The sequence below is a fragment of the Bubalus kerabau genome, chromosome X (assembly GCF_029407905.1).
Source record: "Bubalus kerabau isolate K-KA32 ecotype Philippines breed swamp buffalo chromosome X, PCC_UOA_SB_1v2, whole genome shotgun sequence".
Lineage (NCBI taxonomy): Eukaryota > Metazoa > Chordata > Mammalia > Artiodactyla > Bovidae > Bubalus > Bubalus kerabau.
This window is the reverse complement of record NC_073647.1, coordinates 146,088,142-146,111,032: the sequence shown is the minus strand read 5'-3', so window position 1 is coordinate 146,111,032 and position 22,891 is coordinate 146,088,142. Positions and strand designations below refer to the sequence as shown.

Below are 22,891 nucleotides of genomic sequence, written 5' to 3'. Positions count from 1 at the left end.
CTTGTTGAAAAGCAGCCAAAGACCATAACAGACACTCCACCAAAGCAGATCTACAGATGGCAAATAAGCCCATGAAAAGATGCTCCACGTAATGTGTGATCAGGGATATGTCTATTAAAACAGCAATGAGATACTACTATACACTTACCATAGTGGTCCAAATCCACAACAGTAACAACAGCAGGTGCTAGTGAGCGACAAGAACTCTCATACATTGCTACTGAGAATACAAAACAGTACAGCAACTTTGAAAGGTAGTTTGACAGTTTCTACCAAACTAAATACACTCTTCCCATATGATTCAGTTACCCTTTTAAAGGTGCTGAAACTTATAGACACATGAAAATCTGCACATGGATGTTCATTCATAATCACCAAACCTTGGAAGCAATCAAAGTGTCCTTCAGATGGTGAATGGATAAATAAACTCTGGGACATCCAGATAATAGACTGTTAGAGCCAAAAAGAAATGATCTATCAAGCTGTGAAAAGACATGAAGAAACTTGAATGCATAGTAGAAAAGACCAATCAGAAATGACTATGTACTCCATGATTCCAACTAGATGACATTCTGGAAAAGGCAAAACCATGGAAACAATGAGAAAATTGGTGATTGCCAGAGGTAAGGGAAGCGAGAGATGGATAGGTAGAGCACAGAGGATTTTTAGGGCAATGTAACGACTGTAGGTGATACTATAATTGTGAATACATGTCATTACACATCCGTCCAGACCAGCAGAACATACGACATCACACATGAACGCTAATGTAAACTATGGACTTAGCCCGATGGTGACACATCCGTGTAGGTTTGTCGGTGCTAACGAATGTGCCCCTCTGGTGGGGATGCTGGGAAGGGGGAGGCTGTGCTTGAGTAGGGGCAGGAGTTGTATGGGAGTCTCTGAACCTTCTACTCGGGTTTGCTAGGAAACTGAAACTGCTCTAAGAAATAAAGTCTATTAAATATGCATCCATTTGTTTTACCTCTCCAAGCCCCAGTAATATTTTACTATAATTTACTTTTTAGACTTCAGTTTCTGTACATTTCATTGCTCAAAGGAAGCATTTGTTCCTTATGTCAAAGCAGAAGTATTTAGAAAGGTCTGTGAAACACTTTTTATCATTTTAAACATAGTATATTGAAGAGAAAACATCTCTGGAAGAAAAAAAAAGCCTGAAACATGGCAACTAAAAAGTCAGCTCTGTGCCAGTAAGTGCAGATGGCTTGTTTTTATGTCATACCTGGCATTTTGTGTTGTTCTGCAAATTAAGTTGACCCTTTTAGATGTTTTGACACTTAATAGTAAAAGCCAGAAAGTAAGACTTTTTTTCATTTTTATTGGAAGTGATGTTAGCTACTTTAGAACAAGTGTCCTAAATATAAGTATTGCCTGCCAGTCTTGTTGTTTCCTTGCTAATGGACACAAAATAGTTTTCAGTTTAGACTCAGAAGTGTACTTTCCCAAAAGCTTTCTTTCAATCAACAAATGTGCAAAAGCACAAAATGTAAGTGCTATTTCTTCGAAATGCCACATCTATGTGCAATCTAGGCAGAGTGAAAAGGCCCAAATATATAAAGAGTCAAATAGATTTCCGATGTTTAAATGTCAAGAAATTAGCTAAAATGTGATGGGCGGGGTGGTGTGATAGTTGCAGAAGAGGGAGGCAGCCTATGAAGTTAGAGTTTTCTGGGAAAATATCTGACATTTAGACATTCCCCATCCTCTCTTCCCTCCCTCCACAGTGAGACATCACAAGTTATTCCCTACGTAGCTCCAGGGTCTAGGTCGTTTGGGGCCTCAAAAGAGACGTAAAGGAAAACTATGCTATTGAGCAATCTATAGATTCATCTGCTTATACATACGTACATGTTGCAATGGGAGTCATAAAAAGATGTGATTCCTTTGCAACTCTGTCATTTCCTGTGCTGCATGTCTGGTGATTTCTTTTCAATGACTCCAGAACAGGACCAACTAACTTTTTCTGTGAAGTTGTAAATATTAGTCATTCAAAGTCATATATCTCTAGTGCAACCACTCAACTCTGCCATTCTATCAGTCATGGCCCTAGACAAGGTGGAAATGAATGGACCTTGCTGGGCTCTAGTTTACAAAAGCTAGTAGGGGCTGGATGTAGCCAGGGCTGTAGTCCGTCCACCTGTCCTCTAGATTGATAGTTGCCACCTCAAGGTCAAGTCATGCCTGAATCGATGCTAGGAGTAATTTATTCTTGATATCAGATAATTTAGAAACTTCAGAAGTTTATTTTGTAAGAAAAATAAATGAGAGAGGATTTGAGATCAGCCTAGAGTGCCCTCACACAGTCATTCTGATGTACTTTTGGAGTCATACCGCCCATACTTTGAGAGAAAAGTTTGGTTCTCACAGGGAGGTAGCATAGTGGGGTGGTTAAGACCCCAAACCCTGGGGTTAAGGCTCATGAATTTGAATCCCAGCTCAGTCACTTACAGTCTATTTCCTGGGACAAGTTAATTGCCTAGTGCTTGATTTCTTTATCTGTGAAATGAATACATATTAATATACATTACCTCATAAAATTGTTTAATGATTAAAACAAGGAATACATAATTAAGGCTAGAAATAATGATGGCTATAGGTGGCATTAGTGGTAAAGAACCCACCTGCCAATGCAGGAGACATAAGAGATGTGGATTTGATCCCTGGGTCAGGAAGATGCCCTGGAGAAGGAAATGGCAGCCTACTCTAGTATTCTTGCCCAGAGAATCCCATGGGCAGTGGTACCTGGTAGGCTACAGTCCACAGGGCTGCAAAGAATCAGACACAACTGAAGCGACTTAGCACACACACACATATTTACATCCACAAGAAATGTTAGTTATTCCTCACCTATCTAAATTCCCTGGGGATAGTGCATAGCTCCCTGCTTATCTTATCTGTGCTGTGAGTCACTGACAAGCAATCCTTACCACTGATAGTTGTGTGGACTACAAACTCTGATGATGCTAATGGATTGTCATTTTAGGTTTTCTTACATTAAAAGTTTTTTCTACCCATAGACAGATACTTAACAAGGAAGAAGGCAGGAAAACTCAGTGTAGAAAATCAATCAATAGTGTTTGTAATTGAAAATAATATTGGAACATGTTGTTAGACTACATTGAGAAAGCTCGACAAAGGGATAATGTGCCTGGAGATTGTACAGTATACTTCTGATGTTGATATCACTGAACCCTGGAATTCTGAGTCTTATAATTTTTATGAATAAATTGTTTATCTATGTTTATTAGCACATACTTCCTTGTCCCATTAATATTAACTGGTGGTATGGAAATCAATCAAAGTGAAGACTCATTAGAATAAATAAGTTCAATATTTTTTGAAAATCACAGAATCATATTATTTTTCCTTGTAAGAATTTTCCAAATTGTCTTCATATTGCCACATTAATTAATCACTTCTTGGAACATGCTTTTATGAATTCCATGACTTCCTCCCAAAAGTTTGTCCTGCTATTTGCTTTACTCACCACAAAATGGCAGGGCAGGGTGTCAAAATCTGGGGTAGGAGAGTGTGTGTGTAGCACATGTCTCATTCATCATGCATATTTTACATGCATTGCTCAATCCTCCCCACGGGACTATTTTTTTAATTAAAGTATAGTGGGCTTCCCTGGTGGCTCAGATGGTAAAGAATCCGCCTGCAATGTGGGAGATCCAGGTTAGATCCCTGGGTTGGGAAGATCTTCTGGAGGAGAGCACAGCAACTCACTCCAGTATTCTTGCCTAGAGAATCCCATGGACAGAGGAGCCTGGTGGGCTACTCTTGGGTCACAAAGAGTCGGATACAACTGAGCAACTAACGCTTTCACTTTCACATAGTTGCTGCACAATATTATATAAGTTGCAGGTGTACAATAGAGTGATTCACAATTTTAAAGATTATACTCCATTTATAGTTATTACCAAAAAATTGGCTATATTCCTCTTGTTGTATAAAATATCCTTGCAGCTTATGTTATACCTAATAGTTTGTTTACTATTACTCCCCTACTTCTGTCTGGCTCCTTCCCCATCCCCTCTCCCCACTGGTAACCACTAGCTTGTTCTCTAGGTCTCCCACAGGACTCTGTAACTGAGCCTTAGAGTGGTTAGATACAGACATGGCTAGCTGTGGGCTGAGCTGGGATTCAGAGGGACCACAGAACCCGCCCTGCAACCACTGTGCTGTCATCCGCATCCCATTTGAAGGAAACAGTGGCAAATGAGCAGATAAGACCTGTTTATCACACCTCAAAGACGGTGGCCGCTTCACTGTGCTACCGTTAAAAATATTCCTCATCATGTTCATGGCAGTAATCATAGAAACTGGCATCTGGATCAAGCCTGTGCAAGGGAAAAAAATTTTTAAATTATGGGTGTACAAATGTGGGAACTGAATTCTTACTCGGTAGCATTATTAGGTTTTATTTCTGCCGCCCCTGAGAGAGAAGGAAAGAGGATCAGAATCTACCCTTGGTATCAGGGAAATCTGGCAGGGTCAGTAAATAAAGGACTAGACAGTGTACCTCTCATATGGCAATGTGGCAGGATGTGAGAAGGGAGAAGTGGGGACAGCAGGAAGAGAGGCAACGGTGCATGGCACACACTTAGTGGAATTAGAGAAAAAGTGCGAGGAATTTGCCACCACTGATGATTTCCTTAATCGCAGACCTTTGCAATGATTCTCACCCTGGACCACACATTGGAATCCCCTGGAGAATTGTGTAAGCCTGCCAGTACCTACACCCCAACCCTAAAGAGTCTGTGATTTGACCTCTTCCTTCACTGTCCAATACGATAGCCACTTGCCACAGTGGCTACTTACATGTATATCAATGAAGATGAAAGAAAATTAAAAGTTCAGTGACCGTCTGCTTAGTCACATCTCAAGAGCTCATTAGCATGGGTGGCTAGTGGCCAGCATATCAGACAGTAGAAAAATTTCCATAATCACAGAAAAGTCTATTGGACCTCTCTGGTCTGGAGGTGGTCGAGGGTATGAGTATTTTTGAAAACTGCACCAAGTAATTCTTTTCTTTTTTTAATGGAGGTATATGCCAAGTAATTCTAATGTGCAGCCAGGTTAGAGAACGGCTGGTCCTTGTAGTGAAAGTCACTCAGTCGTGTCTGACTCTTTGCAACCCCATGGACTATACAGTTCATGGAATTCTCTAGGCCAGAATACTGGAGTGGGTAGCTGTTTCCTTTTCCAGGGATCTTCCCAACCCAGGGATAGAACCCAGATCTCCCGCATTGCAGGAGGTCCTTGTAGAGTTTGTTCTAAAATTTGTCACCATCTCCATCTGAACTGATTTTGCTTTTGTAGCAAATATTCCAAGAATATTATTAAAACTAGACTTTTTTCCTGCAGTCTAGTAACAGATGCGTATACTTGAAAATGAGATGTGAACATCTCACTATGCCCCTGAAGGTGTTTCTCCCAGTATAATATTGGATCCGACTCTCTGGGGAATCCACGTTTATTGGACAAACTGAAGGACTGTCATAAAGAAAGCATCTCTAAGCACTGCTTGCTTTATTGCTCCTGTGGGAAATAAAGCCCACGGGCCCAAACCCAAAGAATGGACTTGGAGACACGAGGTGCAGTGGGAAGCAAGGCTTTAGTGATGGTCTTGCAAGATCAGGTGGCTGGTGGGCAGGCACACCCAGAGTGGTTACAATGGGTTTTTCATCAGGCACCCTAGCCCCTCCCCCAGTTCCTCCCTGGCTGAGTACTATGGGGTTAACAATCTTCCCGATGTCACCTGGATTTATTATTCTCCTTGCACTCTTCTTCCCATTCTTATGTTTTGAATTCACCAATAGAATGAGCCCGAGTGAAAATCCTAGGCACTCCACTTTCCCTTTGTCTGGATTTTCCCGCACGAGGATCCTAATGGCTATCACATCAGCAGGCTGTCACTCTAGGCTAGTTGTCCTTGAAAGTGGACCACTTTGAGTTTTTATTTCTGACACTGCCTCAGTCCCTTTCTGTCAGCTGATGCCATGCGCAGAGCCTCCCTCTCCCACCACACTGTAGACCTCAATGTTTACTTCCTCTTGCTCTCCCTTCCTGTCTGTTGTGCACCAGTTTGCGTCATTCATCTTTCCTCAAACACCACTTTCACTGTGTCACACCTTTACCCCAAAACTTGGCATGTGTGTTCCGACTTGTAAAGGATATGACCTGGGAGGCTTTCTAAAATGCCTGTTTCTCCTTCTTTCAGACACCAGTCCCCCACTCTTGCTCCCGAAGGTGATCTCCACCTCAGCTTTCTGTTTGTTTCCCCCAGCTGCCCTACCTCTCTGTGTGCACATTTCTGTCCCTCTGTTTCATAAAGGCTTTGGGAACTTGGCTGCCCTCCGTGCATTTACCAGATTTCTCCCAGTTACAGAGGGGCCATCCAGTCCTTGTCGGGTGCTTTGTGCCATACTCACTTCGCGCACGTGTCTTCCAAGAGACTCATTGAAGAAAATGTACCTGGCATGCTGTGATATAGCCTAAGGGCTAAACCCATTGCATTTGGAAACAGGCTGTCTGGGTGTGAATTCAAGCAAGTTACTTTCGTGTCTGCAAAAGGAGAACAATCCTAATACCTGCCTCCTATGCTATGCTATGCTATGCTATGCTAAGTCACTTCAGTCCTGTCCGACTCTGTGTGACCCCGTAGACCGCAGCCCACCAGGCTCCCCGGTCCCTGGGATTCTCTAGGCAAGAACACTGGAGTGGGTTGCCATTTCCTTCTCCAATGCAGGAAAGTGAAAAGTGAAAGTGAAGTTGCTCAGTCGTGTCTGACTCTTAGCGACCCCATGGACTGCAGCCTACCAGGCTCCTCTATCCATGGGATTTTCCAGGCAAGAGTACTGGAGTGGGGTGCCAACCTGCCTCCTAGAGTATAGCAAATATTCTGTAAGCCCTAACTAAGTGTTGGGCTTCCCTTGTAGCTCAGTCGGTAAAGAATCTGCCTGCAATGCGGGAGACCTGGGTTCATTTCCTGGGTCAGGAAGATCCCCTGGAGAAGGAAATGGCAACCCACTCCTGTATTCTTGCCTGGAGAATCCCATGGAAAGAGGAACCTGACAGGCTACAGTCCATGGGGTTGCAAGAGTTCAACACGACTGAGCTACTAAACCACCACCACCGCCAGGTGTTAGAGATTCTTTGTTGTGGTTTTGATTGTTTCAGATTTGTGGCCTTTAGTAACTTTCCAGATATCTAATACTTGGCTTTGATGGTAGATATTTAGATCTGAAGGATCTGAAAGTTAGTCTGTCTGCAAGTGGGTGACAGTAGGAGCAAGAGAATACTAGAAATGAGACAAAGGTCAAGTGCTGGGAGTGAAGAGGGCAGCTATGTATTGTTAGGGAAGCAAATGATAGCCACAAGAGAATGCAGAATCGTCCATCTTTGTTTTTACTTGTTGTTGTTTAGTCGCTCCATCGTATCCCACTCATTCGCTACCCCATGAACTGCAGCCCACCAGGCTCCTCCGTCCATGGGATTCTCCAAGCAAGAATACTGGAGGGGATTGCCATTTCCTCCTCCAGGGGACCTTCCTGGCCCTGGGATAAAACCCATGCATTGCAGGTGGATTCTTTACCACTGAGCCACCAGGGAAGCCCAATATAAAGGTAGAGTCTGATAATGCAACTAAAAGATACCACATCTTCACTGTACTCTGTACAGTATCAGAAGGATTGAAATGTCCTTAACAATTTTTCACATTTTTTACGTACTATCACAAAAAATATTAAGACCTCAAGTGCTAGTTCTATGTTACTGGTCAAAAGAGGGTAATTGGACCAGCAAAAGTTTTATCAGTGATAAATATGATCTAGATGAAATTTCACTATACCACTGCATCATATCAAGTCATAATTCTAAAAGAAGCATCACCTGTTTCTAAATATTTGCTGTATATTATTTAAAACTATTTATTCTTTTGTTCCTAAAAGACTTTCTACATGTTCTGCAAAATGACTTATAAAGAATAGTTTTTATTTTATCATCCGGTTGATCAGCTACTTTCTTTCCATGTGAAAATGTTGAAACTGAAGGAATGACCTGCCATGTGGATCAGTGGGGAGACGTACATGAGAAGTTCCAGGGATAGGACTCCAGATTCAAACTGTTTAGAATTGTGATCTGTGTGTACAAAAGAAGTTTAAAAAGGTGAGGTTGATTGCCATATCACAAACGTTACCAAATCTCACCATAATGTTTGTTACTCACTCATATTGTTGGGCTTTCCTGGTGGCTAGAGACCTGGGTTCGATCCCTGAGTTGGGAAGAGCCCCTGGAGAAGGAAAAGGCTACCCACTCCAGTATTCTTGCCTGAAGAACAGTCCGTGGGGTCACAAAGAGTTGGACACGACTGAGCACCTTTCACTTTCACCTTCACTTTCGTATTGTCATAGTCTCTATGATTGGTAGGATGGCTGTGTTCCAGACAAGGATTCAAGGACCCAAGCTGTTTTTTCCTGTTGCTCCACTATCTTCAACACAAGAAGATATTGATTTGGTTATTCACTGCTTCAAAAAAAAAAAAAAAAACCCGCCCTCCCTGCCCCCCAGCTTTGGTGGCCTAAAACAACCACTGCTTTATTCGCTGATGGTCCTGCAATCTGATCTGGGCTCAGCTGAACATTTCTGCTGGCCTTGACAGAGGTCACTCATAAGACTTCACTCAACTGGGAGGTTGTCTGGAAGCTGGATTGAGCTGAGACATTGGGACAGCTAAGCTCTTCTCATGCTCCATGTGGCCTCTCCAGGGGGTCTCTCCAGTAGAGTAGCCACAGTTATGACATGGTGGTTCAAGGGTCCCAAGAATGCAAAAGTGGAAATTGCCAGGACTTCTTAAGTCTTAGGTCCAGAATTATCTCACTGCCACGTTTGATTGGTTAAGGCAGATCCCAGAGGTGGTCAGAACTGAAGAGCAGGGGACGCTTGGGCATGAATATTGAGAAGTGTGGTCCCTGCCTGGGATGACCTCATGTAGCTTTGAGAGATGTTGTCTCCAGGTTTTTATGGGCCAAGGCTAGAAATGAAGCCTGTCACTTCCTCCTACAGTCCATTGCTTAGAGTTTAGTCATATGACCTCTACTCTGTGCAAAGGAGACTGGCATAGGTCATCTAGCTGAGAGCCCATGAAGAAGTCTTTGTGCAGCCTGTGAGTCTTTTCCTCTGTTTCTATATCTCCATGACCACACCCATAATATGCAATTGTGAGAGTGAATGCATACCACATATGTAGTGCATATCATCTAATATATGCTCAATATTTTCAATTATTATTATTATTTTCTGTTTTGCAATGAATATTTGATTTTATTCTGTTTAAATCAGCATACATGGCAATGGATGCCATGCTGAGGAATCTGAACTTTATCCATGAGCTAAAGAGGAGACATCAAAGGGTTTTAAGCAAAACAGTGGTATCATCAGAAATGTGTTCACTCCAAAAGTTTGAAAGTGGTTCTATAATATTTTTGCCCTGAAAGTGCAAAATGTCCCTAGTGATATAAACAGTAATAATCCAGAGTAAGAGTCAGGAGTAAATACTTAATGGCTTAGATATTGAGGCTGTAAATTGTTGCTTGGTATCCTTGGCTAATCAAGAGTTAAGTGGGTAAAAGATCACCGTGTTCCTGGCATTTTTTTCTGGGTGGCAAAACTCTTCCACAGATTGGACCTTATGATTGCTTCCTGATACTTATTTCAAAGGCTGTTTGGGTGACTTTTTGGCCTCTTCTTGGTTCTACTTAAAGAGTATTTGAATCTTAAAGAAGATTCCTTATGTCACCCTTTGTTTTTCTGGCTTGAATGCATTTTCCCAAAGAATGCCAGAGATACTCAACTTCTCCATTATTTCTGCATATCCTCTCAAGGCTTGACTTGTTTCCACTGTTAAAACAAACTAGGAATTTCACAAAATATTGTCTCTTAAGATTACTTGAGATTAGCCACTTGAAGAAATGCTCACTTTCACATGAAACATTCATGGACCTGACAGTGTTGTCTCCATCAAATGAACAGGCCACTCCAGGCTTAGGTAATTGTACTCATTAAATCCCTGTGTCTATTTCTTACTGAACACCATGACATGGCTCTGACTACAGCTGCTTGTGAACTATGGCTTTGTCTTCCAGCCAATTTCATAGAAAAACTTTAATATAGTTGGGATCACAGCTGTATTACTTATGAGCTGTGAATTTGGGAGTAAGTTACTTAACCTCTTGAGCTTCTGTTTTTCATCTATTATATGGGGATAAAAATGTAAACTACTTTTTATAATTCTTTCATCAGTTAAATGAGTCAGTGCCCATAAAATGTTTAGAACAATATCTGACACTTAATAAGGATTCACTGAAGACTACAGGGTGCTTGCATCTATTCATAAACTGAAAGATCACTTGCCCAACAATGACAAATGAATCTCATACTTATCATTTCCATGCAAAGTATTATATTAAATAACTTTGGTGGGTCTAAATTCCATAAATGAGTATTCAGATGACATGAACCTTATTCACTATCTGCTGAAATGATGACTTTTCAACATCTGAGTTTTGAGGTTAGTGGAGGTGAGGGTATATGCTACAACACGCAAATTTTTACTCTGAATTTCTCTTTAAGTGTAATTGTTCTAGTAAAGAAAAACATCTGATGTATTTTATTGTTTTTAAATTCTTTCCTCTCACTAAATAAATAGCAGGAGCAACAGAAGCTGTGTGTGGCTTATATCAAGTGATGATTAACCTCACAGAATCCTAGTTAAAAATGTACCGAGTCCCTAAATTTTGAGTCAGTAAGCTCTTCCATGAAATTATTGCTCAGTTTGTCAGTTATAATCACAGTGATTCTTTTGTTGGAACTTGTGACCACAGGAGAACTATAACTTCATATTGACTGGAAAACAAAGATGTCTTTTTGAGTTATTTTTGGTTCAGTGCCATGTGGAATACATGGAGATCAAGGTAATTAGTGATCACGATATGTTTTTATTTTATTTTTTTTAATTTAATTTTATTTTTAAACTTTACATAATTGTATTAGTTTTGCCAAATATCAAAATGAATCCGCCACAGGTATACATGTGTTCCCCATCCTGAACCCTCCTCCCTCCTCCCTCCCCATTCCATCCCTCTGGGTCGTCCCAGTGCACCAGCCCCAAGCATCCAGTATCGTGCATCGAACCTGGACTGGCAACTTGTTTCATACATGATATTTTACATGTTTCAATGCCATTCTCCCAAATCTTCCCACCCTCTCCCTCTCTCACAGAGTCCATAAGACTGTTCTATACATCAGTGTCTCTTTTGCTGTCTCGATATGTTTTTAATCTTTCCTTTTCTCTCTGTTCTTCAAGGCTGTCTCCCCGCTGCCCCCACCCCCAACCTGCACCCTCCTAAACAGGGTCACAGTGGTTACACCCACTCTGACCGCCACACCCCCTGTGCAGGAAATGAACAACTTCTCAAGGACTATTGTTTTACAAAAAGCGTAAAATTCAGAGCATGTGTTGTGCTTCAGTATAAGAGAGAATGAAACCTTTTTGTTTTTTTAATTTTTTTTTTTTTACTAGTGTTAGAAAAATGAAGAAGTCAGTGTTTTTAAAATGGAATGTAAGAATTGAGACTTTATCCTAAACAAAGAAAGCACCCTATGCGCTTTGATCACGCTCTCAGAGGTTTTACCCGAGGCTTCCGTCATTCTTTGGTTGATTCCTAATAAGGACAGTTTGCACAGTTACAGTCCAATTACCATTTGTAGATCCCTGTGGAAAAGGGGATTTTTTTAGAGGAATCCTTTTCTAACTCCAGAATATCTCTTCAAAATAGTCTTATTAAAATAAAAATCAGGAAATCCAGTTTCAATTTCTCTGCATTCTTTTTGTTCCTCCCCCTTAGCACTGCTTTCACACACACACACACACACACACACACACACACACACACTCAGTCACTCGCACACTCACTCACTCAGCGACACAGCCTGCCTCCATTCTGAAGGGACAGGAACTTCTCAATGGTCCGATGAAAAGATAGCTTTTTTTTTTTTTTTTTTGGTCCCGAGACGTATGGTAGCAGAGGTCTCTGGCAACAAAAGATATTGTGGGAGTCACAGCTATGCCAGCTGGGCCATTTCTCAGACACTCGCTGCAATCTGCCATTTCAGGATGTATTTTTCATCAAAAAAATAATTTTTTTTAAACAGACTCAAGTTCCTACTCCAAGCTTAGCTCAGTGAAATTAGAGAGGACAGCAAAGACACAGCTGAATATAATTCATGGGTAAGCAATATAAATATCTATACTTCGTCTTTTCCAGATTATTGTGATATAATGTTGTGATTCTTCCACATTTGTCTTGTGATTTGGGAAGAAAAGTGGATTGATTAGTGTCTGAGATGTGTGACAGCTAAGTCTGTCTGTGCCAATGGAGATTTATGGGAACATTATTTTTAGATTGATTGATGATATTGGAGCAGCTTGAAATGAGCAAATCGGACCAGAAAGGAGCGTGCCGTGATGAAGTAGATCTGGGCTGATTTCTACAAAGATTCAGCACAGGCTGTTTTCAGGTCTGAAAGGGTAAAGTAGTTTATGTGCCCCTCTAGACTTCTTGAACTCAGGGCAAGATTTTAGTTTCTGTGGCTATGATAAATACAGGCTTTGCAGAACAGCTCAGACATTAGATAAGCCTAATCATAAATCGAATGTGCTCTGCTTTATAAAAGAGTAAAACCTTAAGCTTTTGGATTTTTACATAATTTCTGGTTTATACTATTATAAGGGTATGTCTCAGAATGAAAAGACTCAGTGGTGGAAAAGGTAGAATGTGACTCTTAACAATGCAGATCCCACTGCTACTGCAGGGGTCACCTAACTTCTTTGGATTTTTCTTTGCTCCTTTGCAAAGGTAGGAATTGGATTGATTCATCAGGAGATGTGGTGAAATACATACGGTTGTCAGTGTCTAGATTCTGGAATCTACATCCCGGTTGCAAATTCCAATTCTGCCATTTACTAGGTGCGTGATCTTGACACGTTAAAATAATCTCATCTGAAATATGGGGATAATAATGGTAACAAAGTTCTTAGAGTTGTTGTAGGAATTATATGAGTTAATATAAATAAAGGACTTAGAACAGTAGCTAGCAGAGAGTGGACAATGTTAGCCATATCTCCAAGGTCCAATCCATCTCTGAAGGTCTGTCATTCTAATTTCAGTGAACTAAATTTAATTATAGAAAGACAAGCAAAACCATCAGCTGCTGGAGCTGTCATTGAGAAGTTTCTAATTCTTGCAAGGGTCTCCATTTTTCCACACTCTTGGGATCTGTGCGGGCTCTTTTATCTCTTTCCCATCCAAGATTCAAGTGAATCTTAAAACTCAGAATTAAATTGGTGGCTGGTAGACAAGTCCACAATTCAACTCAGGATACACAGAGATGAAACTGGCCTTTTGTTCTGATGTTTTCGCCTTTGGGAACTTCGATTATGTGGATGTGTCTCTTCCCTGCCAAAGGTTCTTTCCACTGAAACAAGATGTATGAGTGAAACAAGATGTGACGAGCAAAGTTTGGGAGTTTTTTGTTTGTTTGTTTGTTGTTTTTTGAGTGGTGGTAGCACAGCACTGTGTTTCACAGTGTTCATTTCGATTTTGGTTTATCAGTAATCCAGACAAATAGGCCATTTGCAGAGAACCACTTTTATTTCACTCCAGCTTTTACATATTTTACAATGTCCCCAAGTCTTACTGTGTCATGTGATATCTTTATAGGTTCTCTGGGATGTTGCCCAGAGAAACAAAATCTTAGGAGAGGAGAATGATGATCCCAAAGAGAAACCCTAATCATAGGTGTGCCTTTACTTTTACTGTAGTCCAGGGGCCAGCAAACTTTCTCTATAAAGAGTCATAGAGTAAATATTTCCACCTTTACAGGCCAGACAGTCTCTGTTAGAACCACTCAACTCCGCCATTGTAGTGTGAAAGCAGTTGTAGACAGTTCCGAAAGGAATGACTGTGGCTATGTGCCAATAAAACTTTATTTGCAAAAACAATCAGTAGATGGGATTTGGTTCACAGTCAGTAATTTTCCAGGCCCTGGCTTGTCATCATCCCCATTTCATGGATTAGGAAAACAAAGCATGGGGAGAGAAAATAAGCTTGTGAAAAGCCACATGGCTGGAAAGTGGCAGAACTGGGACTCAAGCCCAGGCAGCCAAGCTTGCCAACTTTTGCTTTTAGCCACTGCCCCAAGCTGCCCCTGTGTCAACTCATACTTGTCTGGGATGCTCATCTCCTGAAATCTGCCTGGCTCATTACCTCACCTCCATAAGAGTTAGTTCAAATATCACCTTCTCAGTAAGGTTGCCCTGGAAACCTTCCCAACACTCCTGATGCCCCTCACTTTCCTCTACCTTCTCTTTTTCTTTGGGGCTTATCACTTTATCACTTGCTATGTAATCGACTCATTGATTATGTTTATTTCTCATCAGTTTCCTCCACTGGCCTGGACACTCCTTGAGAGGAGAGCTCTTTGTTTTGTTCCCCAATGAATCCACAGTATCTAGAACGGTGCCTGGCTTATCAAAGGTGCTCGTTAATATTTGTAGAATGAGTGAAGTCCATTTTTCCATTATGTTACTCTAACGTATTTTGGCACCTCTTGTACTAGCAATCAATAGCTAATATACTAAGGCAAAAAGTAAAAATGCACTGTTATACCAACCAAATGTTCAGAATTTTCTAAAGTTTCTGCTTTTGAAAAAAAAGCAGAATATATAAATAGTACAAAAAATTAAGTGAGATATAGAAGTATTAAATATTCCTAAAGATCTGTTGAGAAGGAGTGCTTGAAGAATCAAGAGAAGAAGAATTAGCAAAAGTTATTTGTTGAGTTCATAAAGGAATAACCTCTTTGAAGAGTCCAAACAGGAGTGTAACAGCTATGCAAATACCCTCAACTTTGCCCGGAAACTCATGAGGAAGGGATTTCCTTGTCATTGGAGATGTGTTTATTTTGGAGTTATAAAGAACTAGGCAGCCCTTTTCAGAAATGTGGGTTGTGAGCCTGGTATTTAAACTTATGCCATACTTCAGCAAGTATTAATTATTAGTAAATGACAGTGGCCACAGTAGAAGACAAAAGAAATTCAGCCCCTGGCATGGTTTATCTAAATGACATGCCGGTTTTCCCACCCTTAACTTACTGATCTGGTCTTTTCTTCTGCTTCTCACCTATGTGGAATCACAGTCCAGCTGTGCATGAGAGCATGCTAAGTCGCTTCAGTCATGTCCGGCTCTATGCAACACTATGGCCTGTAGCCCACCAGGCTCCTCTGTCCATGGGATTCTTCAAGCAAGAATATGGAGTTAGTTGCCATGCCCTCCTCCATCTTACTCATAGTGGAACCGTTTATTCATGAATCCAACACACATTTCTTAAGAGTTATTGGTATCACTAAAACTGCTAAGTTTTTGAAAGGGAGGCCAATTTAGAGGAATGATGGTTAAAATTAATTATAAATTTGTGTGTGTGTAAACATGCTTAGTCACTCGGTCCAGTCTGACTCTTTGCGACCCGATGGACTGTACCCCTTCAGGCTCCTCTGTCCATGGAATTTTTCAGGCAAGGATAGTCAAGTGGGTTGCCATTCCCTTCTCTAGGGAACCTTCCTAACCCAGCAACCGAACTCCGGTCTCCTGCATGGCAGGCAGATTCTTTACCATCTGAGCCACCAGTGAAGTCCAATTATAACTTTAATTACCATGTATTCAGGGCTTGCTGGGAACTCATACACACTCAGCAAGCAATTCACTTGCATTGTCTCATACCATCACTACAAACCTGGGAGTAAGTCTTATTCTTTGCTCCATCTTATTTATGAGAAAACTGAGGCTTAGAGATGTTCTGAATCATGCCAAAGAGCTCATAACCATATAAATCCAAGTCTTTACTGCCATCCCAGTGGGTCCCAATCTTTATTGTGCAAAGATGAGAATCTCCTGAGAATTCTGGTTTATGGAGAAGGTACTTGGGCCCTGTTCCTTGTGACCCTAATTCCCTGAATCTGCCTTAGAGCCCATAAACCTACATGTTGACAAAAATCATCTGCCCAGGTAATTCCACTGCCCCAGGTCTACTGGCCGTATTTTGAGGAGCCTTGCATTACTTCTTGTTGGCTCACTGGGTTTTGGGAAGTTTACAGTTGGATGAGGTTAAAGAAATGCTGCAATTAGAGACGAGTCTCAAGGACATAAGAAAACAATGTGGTATAGACCAAAACCAAAATCATTTCAGTCAATTTTATTTCATGGGAAAATCAAGTCTGTTTGTAAAGATGCGATTTAGCTCAGAAGAATGACCTTTCTGAATAAATCACAGATATTAGATGGTTGGTTTTTCAGTTTGCTTTTTGCTTCTTTTTTCTCAATGTGGAGACATATACTTCTGGCGGGAAGGAAATCTCTTTAGTTAATGCTTTCGGTGATTTGTTCTCCAGTTAATGATGATTTGAGGCTTTTTTGTTTGTCTCTTTTAAATTGGCTTGTGGCGTTTGTCCTTCTTAATGCTAATTCTACATAACTTCTAGGATTCTGTTTATTTATTTATATAACATACAGGAACTACATGTATAATATACATAATCATGGATAGCATGCATAAGGGAATATATAAGGGTGCATACCTTTGATGATAAACAAAACGGATACTTGAGTGTTAATATCTTCTGACACCATCATTTTAAGGAGATTGTGTGTTATTTGGACCTAAGAGCAGACCTAACTCATGCTAGGCCAGGTTTTTTCCATCTCTGTATCATGAACATCTGGAGCCAGGTAGCTCTTCATTGTGGGCACAGGGGGCTATCCTGTGTATGGTAGGATGTTGAGGCAATCCCTGATGTCTACTCACTAGTTGCCAGTAGGAAACCCACCTGAGAGTCATGATAGCCAAAAATGTTTCCAGAAATTGCCAAATGTCCCCTGAGGGGGCAAAATCACCCCCAAGAACCACTGTGCTATATCCTTTTGTTACCCTTTATTAGTGCTGCCCCATGGTATCCCAGAATGAAAGGATATTTTTATAATATCAAGGTCTTTTGTCTATCCAGAAACATTGGGTCACTTTCAATCTCACATTTATGAAATGAAAGCAAATTAGAAATCATCCACTTTCAATCTAAAAGAAAAAAAAATCCTGTGACAACCTCTCAAAAACTGGATCCGGAGAGCCTTAAAATGAGTCATCCACTTATGAGATAAACAGTCACCAAAGAAAAATGCTGGCCTGCAGTGTGTATTTCAGAATTGAGGAACAGCCAGAAACATTCTAGGCTGTGCTGGTGGGCTTTGGCATGCTTCGGGGTGCTTGTTTATTGCTTCGGAGCCCATGTAGTGAGTGTCGCAGGGCAACACTGACCTTTGTGTTTGTGTCTTCCTGCTCATAAGAGATCTGATGTGTGAGTGTGAGTGTCATAGTTCCATTATTCCTCAGGTCTCATATTCTTACACTTATTTTCTGCCCCCATATACTTGCATTTGGGGGCTCATCTACAGGCTTTGTTTCAAAAGACTGTTTCTTAGCAATTTATTCAAATCCAGAAGATAGTCTCCCTCATAGACACAGTATTACATGAGTTGGTGAGTTTCCAATTTCCTATTGGACTCATGATGTACCTTATCCATATAGTTCTTAGACTGACTGATATTTATTATTTGTGAATTATTTCTTCTTCAGTGATAATTAATTGCCAGGCGCTATCTTGGGTACTGGGAACACCAAGGTCAGAAAACCAGACAAGGCTCTTGCTCTCATGAATCTAGCTGATATATATAGCTCATGATGCAGTGTGCTAGGGACTGGGTCTTGGCCACGTGAGAGTAGATGCCAAATAAATATGTATAGGGTCCTAAGTGACCCTAATCTCTATATCAGGGGTTGGCAAACTACAGTCAGTGGGCCAAATTGTTTTTGTATGACCTCCATGCCTAGAAAGGTTTTTGCATTTTTAAATGGTTGAAAAAAGTCAGAAGAATAATATTTTGTGACTTGAAAATTATATGATATTAGAATTTTAGTGTCTATGACTAAAAGACACTTACTCCTTGGAAGGAAAGTTATGACCAACCTAGACAGCATATTAAAAAGCAGAGACATTACTTTGCCAACAAAGGTCCATTTAGTCAAGGCTATGGCTTTTCCAGTAGTCACGTATGGATGTGAGAGTTGGACTGTAAAGAAAGCTGAGCACTGAAGAATTGATGCTTTTGAACTGTGGTGTTGGAGAAGACTCTTGAGTGTCCCTTGGACTGCAAGGAGATCCAACCAGTCCATCCTAAAGGAGATCAGTTCTGGGTGTTCATTGGAAGGACTGATGTTGAAGCTGAAACTCAGCCACCTGATATTTGGAGGCTCAACTTTGGCCACCTGATGCGAAGAACTGAGTCAATTGAAAAGACCCTGATGCTGGGAGAGATTGAGGGCAGGAGGAGAAGGGGACAACAGAGGATGAGATGGTTGGATGGCATCACCAACTCAATGGACATGAGTTTGGGTAAAATCCAGGAGTTGCTGATGGATAGGGAGGCCTGGCGTGCTGCAGTCCATGGGGTCTCAAAGAGTCGGACATGACTGAGTGACTGAACTGTACTGAACTGATGACTAAAATTTTATTGGAACTTTTGTTTACATGTGGTTTATGGCCGCCTTTGTGCTGCATTGGCAGATCTGAGTAGTTGTGACAAAGACTATATGAACCACAAGCCTGAAATATTTACTATGTGTAACTTTCTAAAATTCTGGTTAGTGGGGAAAGTGCTTTCAGGATTCCAGTCTTGGAAACTTTCCAGCTTAAATCACTGGTGGGACACCTATAGTGTGAAGCAGCACTTTAGCACCAGGAGATAAAAATCTGACAGGTCGAGATCTACCTTCTACAGTGTTTGGGAGCTTCTCGTCATCTGAACTCAGTCCCCTTGACCTCGCCAACATTCTCTTCTAATGCTCCCTCCTATTCCTTCTCTGTTAGTTTCCTATTTATTGCTGATGTGACAAATTATCATAAATTGAAAGCATCAGAAATTTAATGTCATACAGTTTTGGATGTCAGTCTCACTCCTCTGAGATCAAAGGCTGCATTCCTTTTGGGGGCTCTGGGGGAGAATCTGTGCCTTGCCTTTTCCAGCTTTTAGTAGCTGCCTGAATTTCTTGGCTTATGGCTCTTTCCTCCATCTTTAAAGCTGTCAGCCTAGTATCTTCAAATCAATCTCTCTCTCTCTTTCACACACACACACACACAGCCACCTCTGCCTCCCTCTGGTAAGGACTCTTTGATGACGTTGCATTCGTCTGGATAATCCATAATAACCTCACTATCTCAGGATCCCTTAACTTAATCACATCTACACAGCCCCTTTTGCCAGGTAAGATAACACAGTCACAAGAATTAAGAGGTGGCCATCTTTGGGGGCAGGGGCTATTATTCTGGCTGCCACACTTTCTGTCTAGTAACTCTGCACTATACTTCTCTCTGCCTCCACAGAACTTGACTGCAGGCTGAAGAGCATCTCTCAAGCTTTGTATCCACCAGCCAGGATGTTGTAGTGGCTAAGAGTATAGGTTTTCATCTCTGAGTGTCAGGTTCAAGTCATTTGTTGTTGTGGTTGTTGAATGAATGAGGAATGAATGAGGTTATGGCATCACTGCATTTGTTCAATTAAAGAAAGCAGAACACACTTACTGCTGGGTGCCTTAAAGCTCACGTTTTGTTCAGAAAATCACATCTTGTGGTGAATTTGCATCTTTCTTTGGTGGTAGTTAATGTCTTGAATTTTCTAGGAAGAGCAGACTTACTAGAACCCAACCCGAATCTGGTCAACATTTGAGCACAGTGGTTCTCAATCCTGATTGTGTGGGCCAATCAGAAAACCATATGCACTCAACTGCAGAGCAGATACCTGCCACAAAACTTCTGTGTGGTCATTAGTCTAGTCTCTGTCTTTGCTCATATTTGACAGTTTTCATAATATAAAGGCAAATATATTTTACACACGTAAACACTGTGATCCTGGGAACTCTAGGAAGAGGCAACCAGGAGATGTGGAAAGCTCATGGACTGCCCCCCTCCCCACACACACACTGGTCTGTGTGGTTCCATGGGCGCCGCATCTGGGGACTCTGTCCTAATCTGTAGCAACCTGAATGAAGAAATGAGGAGGCAGGGGAAAAAAAGCTGATTTTAGACTTCAGGGTAAATGTTTCATTGAGAATACTCTGATTAAAACTTTAGGATAACTTGCATAAACCTTGGATGAATGTTTTGAGAAAAGCTCTTTAATTTTAAAAGATGATGTAGGTTGAGACAAGGAAGGTGGATGCATTTGACCAAGTATCCTAAGTCCCCTACATACGAAAGAGCTCTGTTCCAATATTGAGATCATAAGTCCAATTTATTCGTTAAGTCCAACAAAGTTAGCCTAGGTGCCCAACTAACACAATCGGCTATATAGTACTGTACTGTAATAAGTTTATAAGACTTTTCACACAAATAATACATAAAAAAAAAAAACACACAAAATAGCAAGCTTTTATGTTTGCCTCTGGACTTGAAGATATTGTACTACTGTACTCTATACAGTTGTTATTTAGTCGCTCAGTCGAGTCTGACTCTGCGAGACCATGGACCATATCCCACCAGGCTCCTCTGTCCATGGGATTCTCCAGGCAAGAATATTGAAGTGGGTTGCCATTTCCTTGCCCAGGGTATCTTCCTGACCCTGGGATCACTAAATTATTACACCTTAAAAAGCAATCCAACTATAATTCTAAGACATGTTTGCAGCTTTCCCAGCCATTGTATTGTGACATTTCCTTGACTCTATGTGTTCTTGGCTCTGAAATTAGACGTTTATTCTCAAAATGTCTCTACTGCGTTAAGGATAAAAATAAAAATGAAGAACACTGTTCTAAGTCATTTAGACAGTCACACACCTCCTGACTTTATCCCAAGATACTATGAAAGTAGTTCATAGTATCACAGGGTTTTAGCCTGTGAGTTGTGTTCATTTTATAATTTTCCCAGAATGAACCTCATGTTTCCAACTTAAAAAAAAAATGTTGAAATTACATGCACTTAATTTGAAATGAAGTCATTAAAAATTCACAATGGTAGAAATATAAACTGGGAACACTGAGAAAATTGGGACCTAGGGGAAATATGGAGATTATTTAATGTATTATGACTGCTGATTGGCAGGTAGCAGCAAAAGACAATGAGATGGTGGAGAGGATGAAGGGTGATAAACTGAAGTAGCCCATACAGACTTTTCCAGGTGTGAGTGAACTCTTTAGGCTTCAATTATTCAAGTTTCTGGTACATTATGTTTGTGATTATGAAACAACTTGGTCCATTACCCATAATCAAAAATGTAACTGAATGATATTTTTAAGATGCCACACATTTGATAATATACAGCTTTTGAGATGTCTTTGAAGTCCCTCTTCATTTATTATTTGATAACTTTCTCTCCTAGGAACATTGTTTTTTCAGCCATGTCCTAAGGATGGGGTTAAGAACCAATTGACTCTGGGGACAGTTTTGTCTCCTTTGAGAAATGACTTTTCCAAAGCCTGATCGATACAGCTGCCGTGCTTTCAAGAAAGCGCCCCATTCTTTTCTCTTTCTGGGTTTGTCTGTAGCCTTCTCTGGAACCATCAGCTGCTGTAAGAACTAAAGTCGCAGGAGACAGCAACTCCATACATTCAAGTCTTTACAAATAGATGAAGCCTTTTCTCCCTTTTGGCTAATAATTCCAAATTTTCCAAAGAAGTTACAAATTCTACGAAGTTAAGAGTCATGGGCTATGATGTATAATGGACTCAGAGGAATTTAAAACACCACACTTCATTTTTTATTATGCTAAGGGTGGTCATTTGTGAGCAGTTTCCAAAACTATGTATTACTTGATTGTGAAGGAACTATTGTAGTTGAGAGAAGACGAAGGCTCAAGAAAGATGTAAACTGGCCAGATTCTATTTTGCCAGATTTGGGAATGTGTTTTATTTATTTGTTTTTAGAGATAAAATACCACTTTCAAAATTTGAACATCTTTCTTTTCCACATGCCCCCACACACACACACCAGACCTAATTCCCTTCTGTTCATTCTCATCTTAGCGATTTAGTGTATCATCGTCCCAGTTGTTCAAACCAGAAATGTTTAAGTCATCCTAGATTACCCCTTCCCAGCCCCCCACTAGATACAGTTTGCCCCCAAGCATCTTTGTGGTTCTAAGTATCTCCCCATCTATTCCAATTTCAATCAGCATCCTACCTAGTCCAGTGTCTCTTCTGATCTCTGGATCTTTGGCTTGCTTTCTCCCTCAATCCTTTACAACAGTGTTTCCAGTCATCTTTCCCTTATGCAAATCTGATCATGTTCCTCTCTTAACCAAGGTTCCTTAATGACTAGCCATCACTGGCTGAGTAAAATCCTACAGAGATAGCCCGCCAGGATCTGGCCCTGATTTCTACGTGGCTTTACCTCCTACTGTTTCCTTTCTTCTAGCCTTGTAATTTCCCCCAAACAAGCCTGTTCTCTCAAATTCATTTGCCTTGGCACCCACTGAATTTTTTTTCCAATGTTGCATTTCTACTGAGCAAACCCATACTCCTCTTATTCAACTTCAAGCCTCCAGTGAAACACTGACTTCTTATAAAGCCTTCCTTTATCCCCAGATTGATATCAAAGCCTTTTATTCTAGGCATCCCATTGCATTTGGCTCTTACTTCTAATATCACAGTCTCTGTATTTCATGGATTAAGTGTGTTCTTCGTACCAAAATTCAACTCCTTAAGGACA

At 40.8% G+C, this 22,891-nt stretch overlaps 1 protein-coding gene across 6 annotated transcripts in view; it reads left to right on the top strand.

Annotated features, from left to right (window-relative positions):
• The window catches only part of ARHGAP6 (Rho GTPase activating protein 6), a 542,861-nt gene that overhangs the window by 425,247 nt on the left and 94,723 nt on the right, over nucleotides 1-22,891 (top strand). Inside the window, exon 1 of one of the 6 annotated variants that reach the window (XM_055563251.1) lies at nucleotides 12,116-12,313. The exons of the other annotated variants lie outside the window; for them this stretch is intronic. The gene's annotated coding sequence lies outside the window, so the exon portion shown is untranslated. Of the gene's footprint in view, nucleotides 1-12,115; nucleotides 12,314-22,891 lie in introns of those variants that run through there. 6 annotated transcript variants of the gene reach the window in all.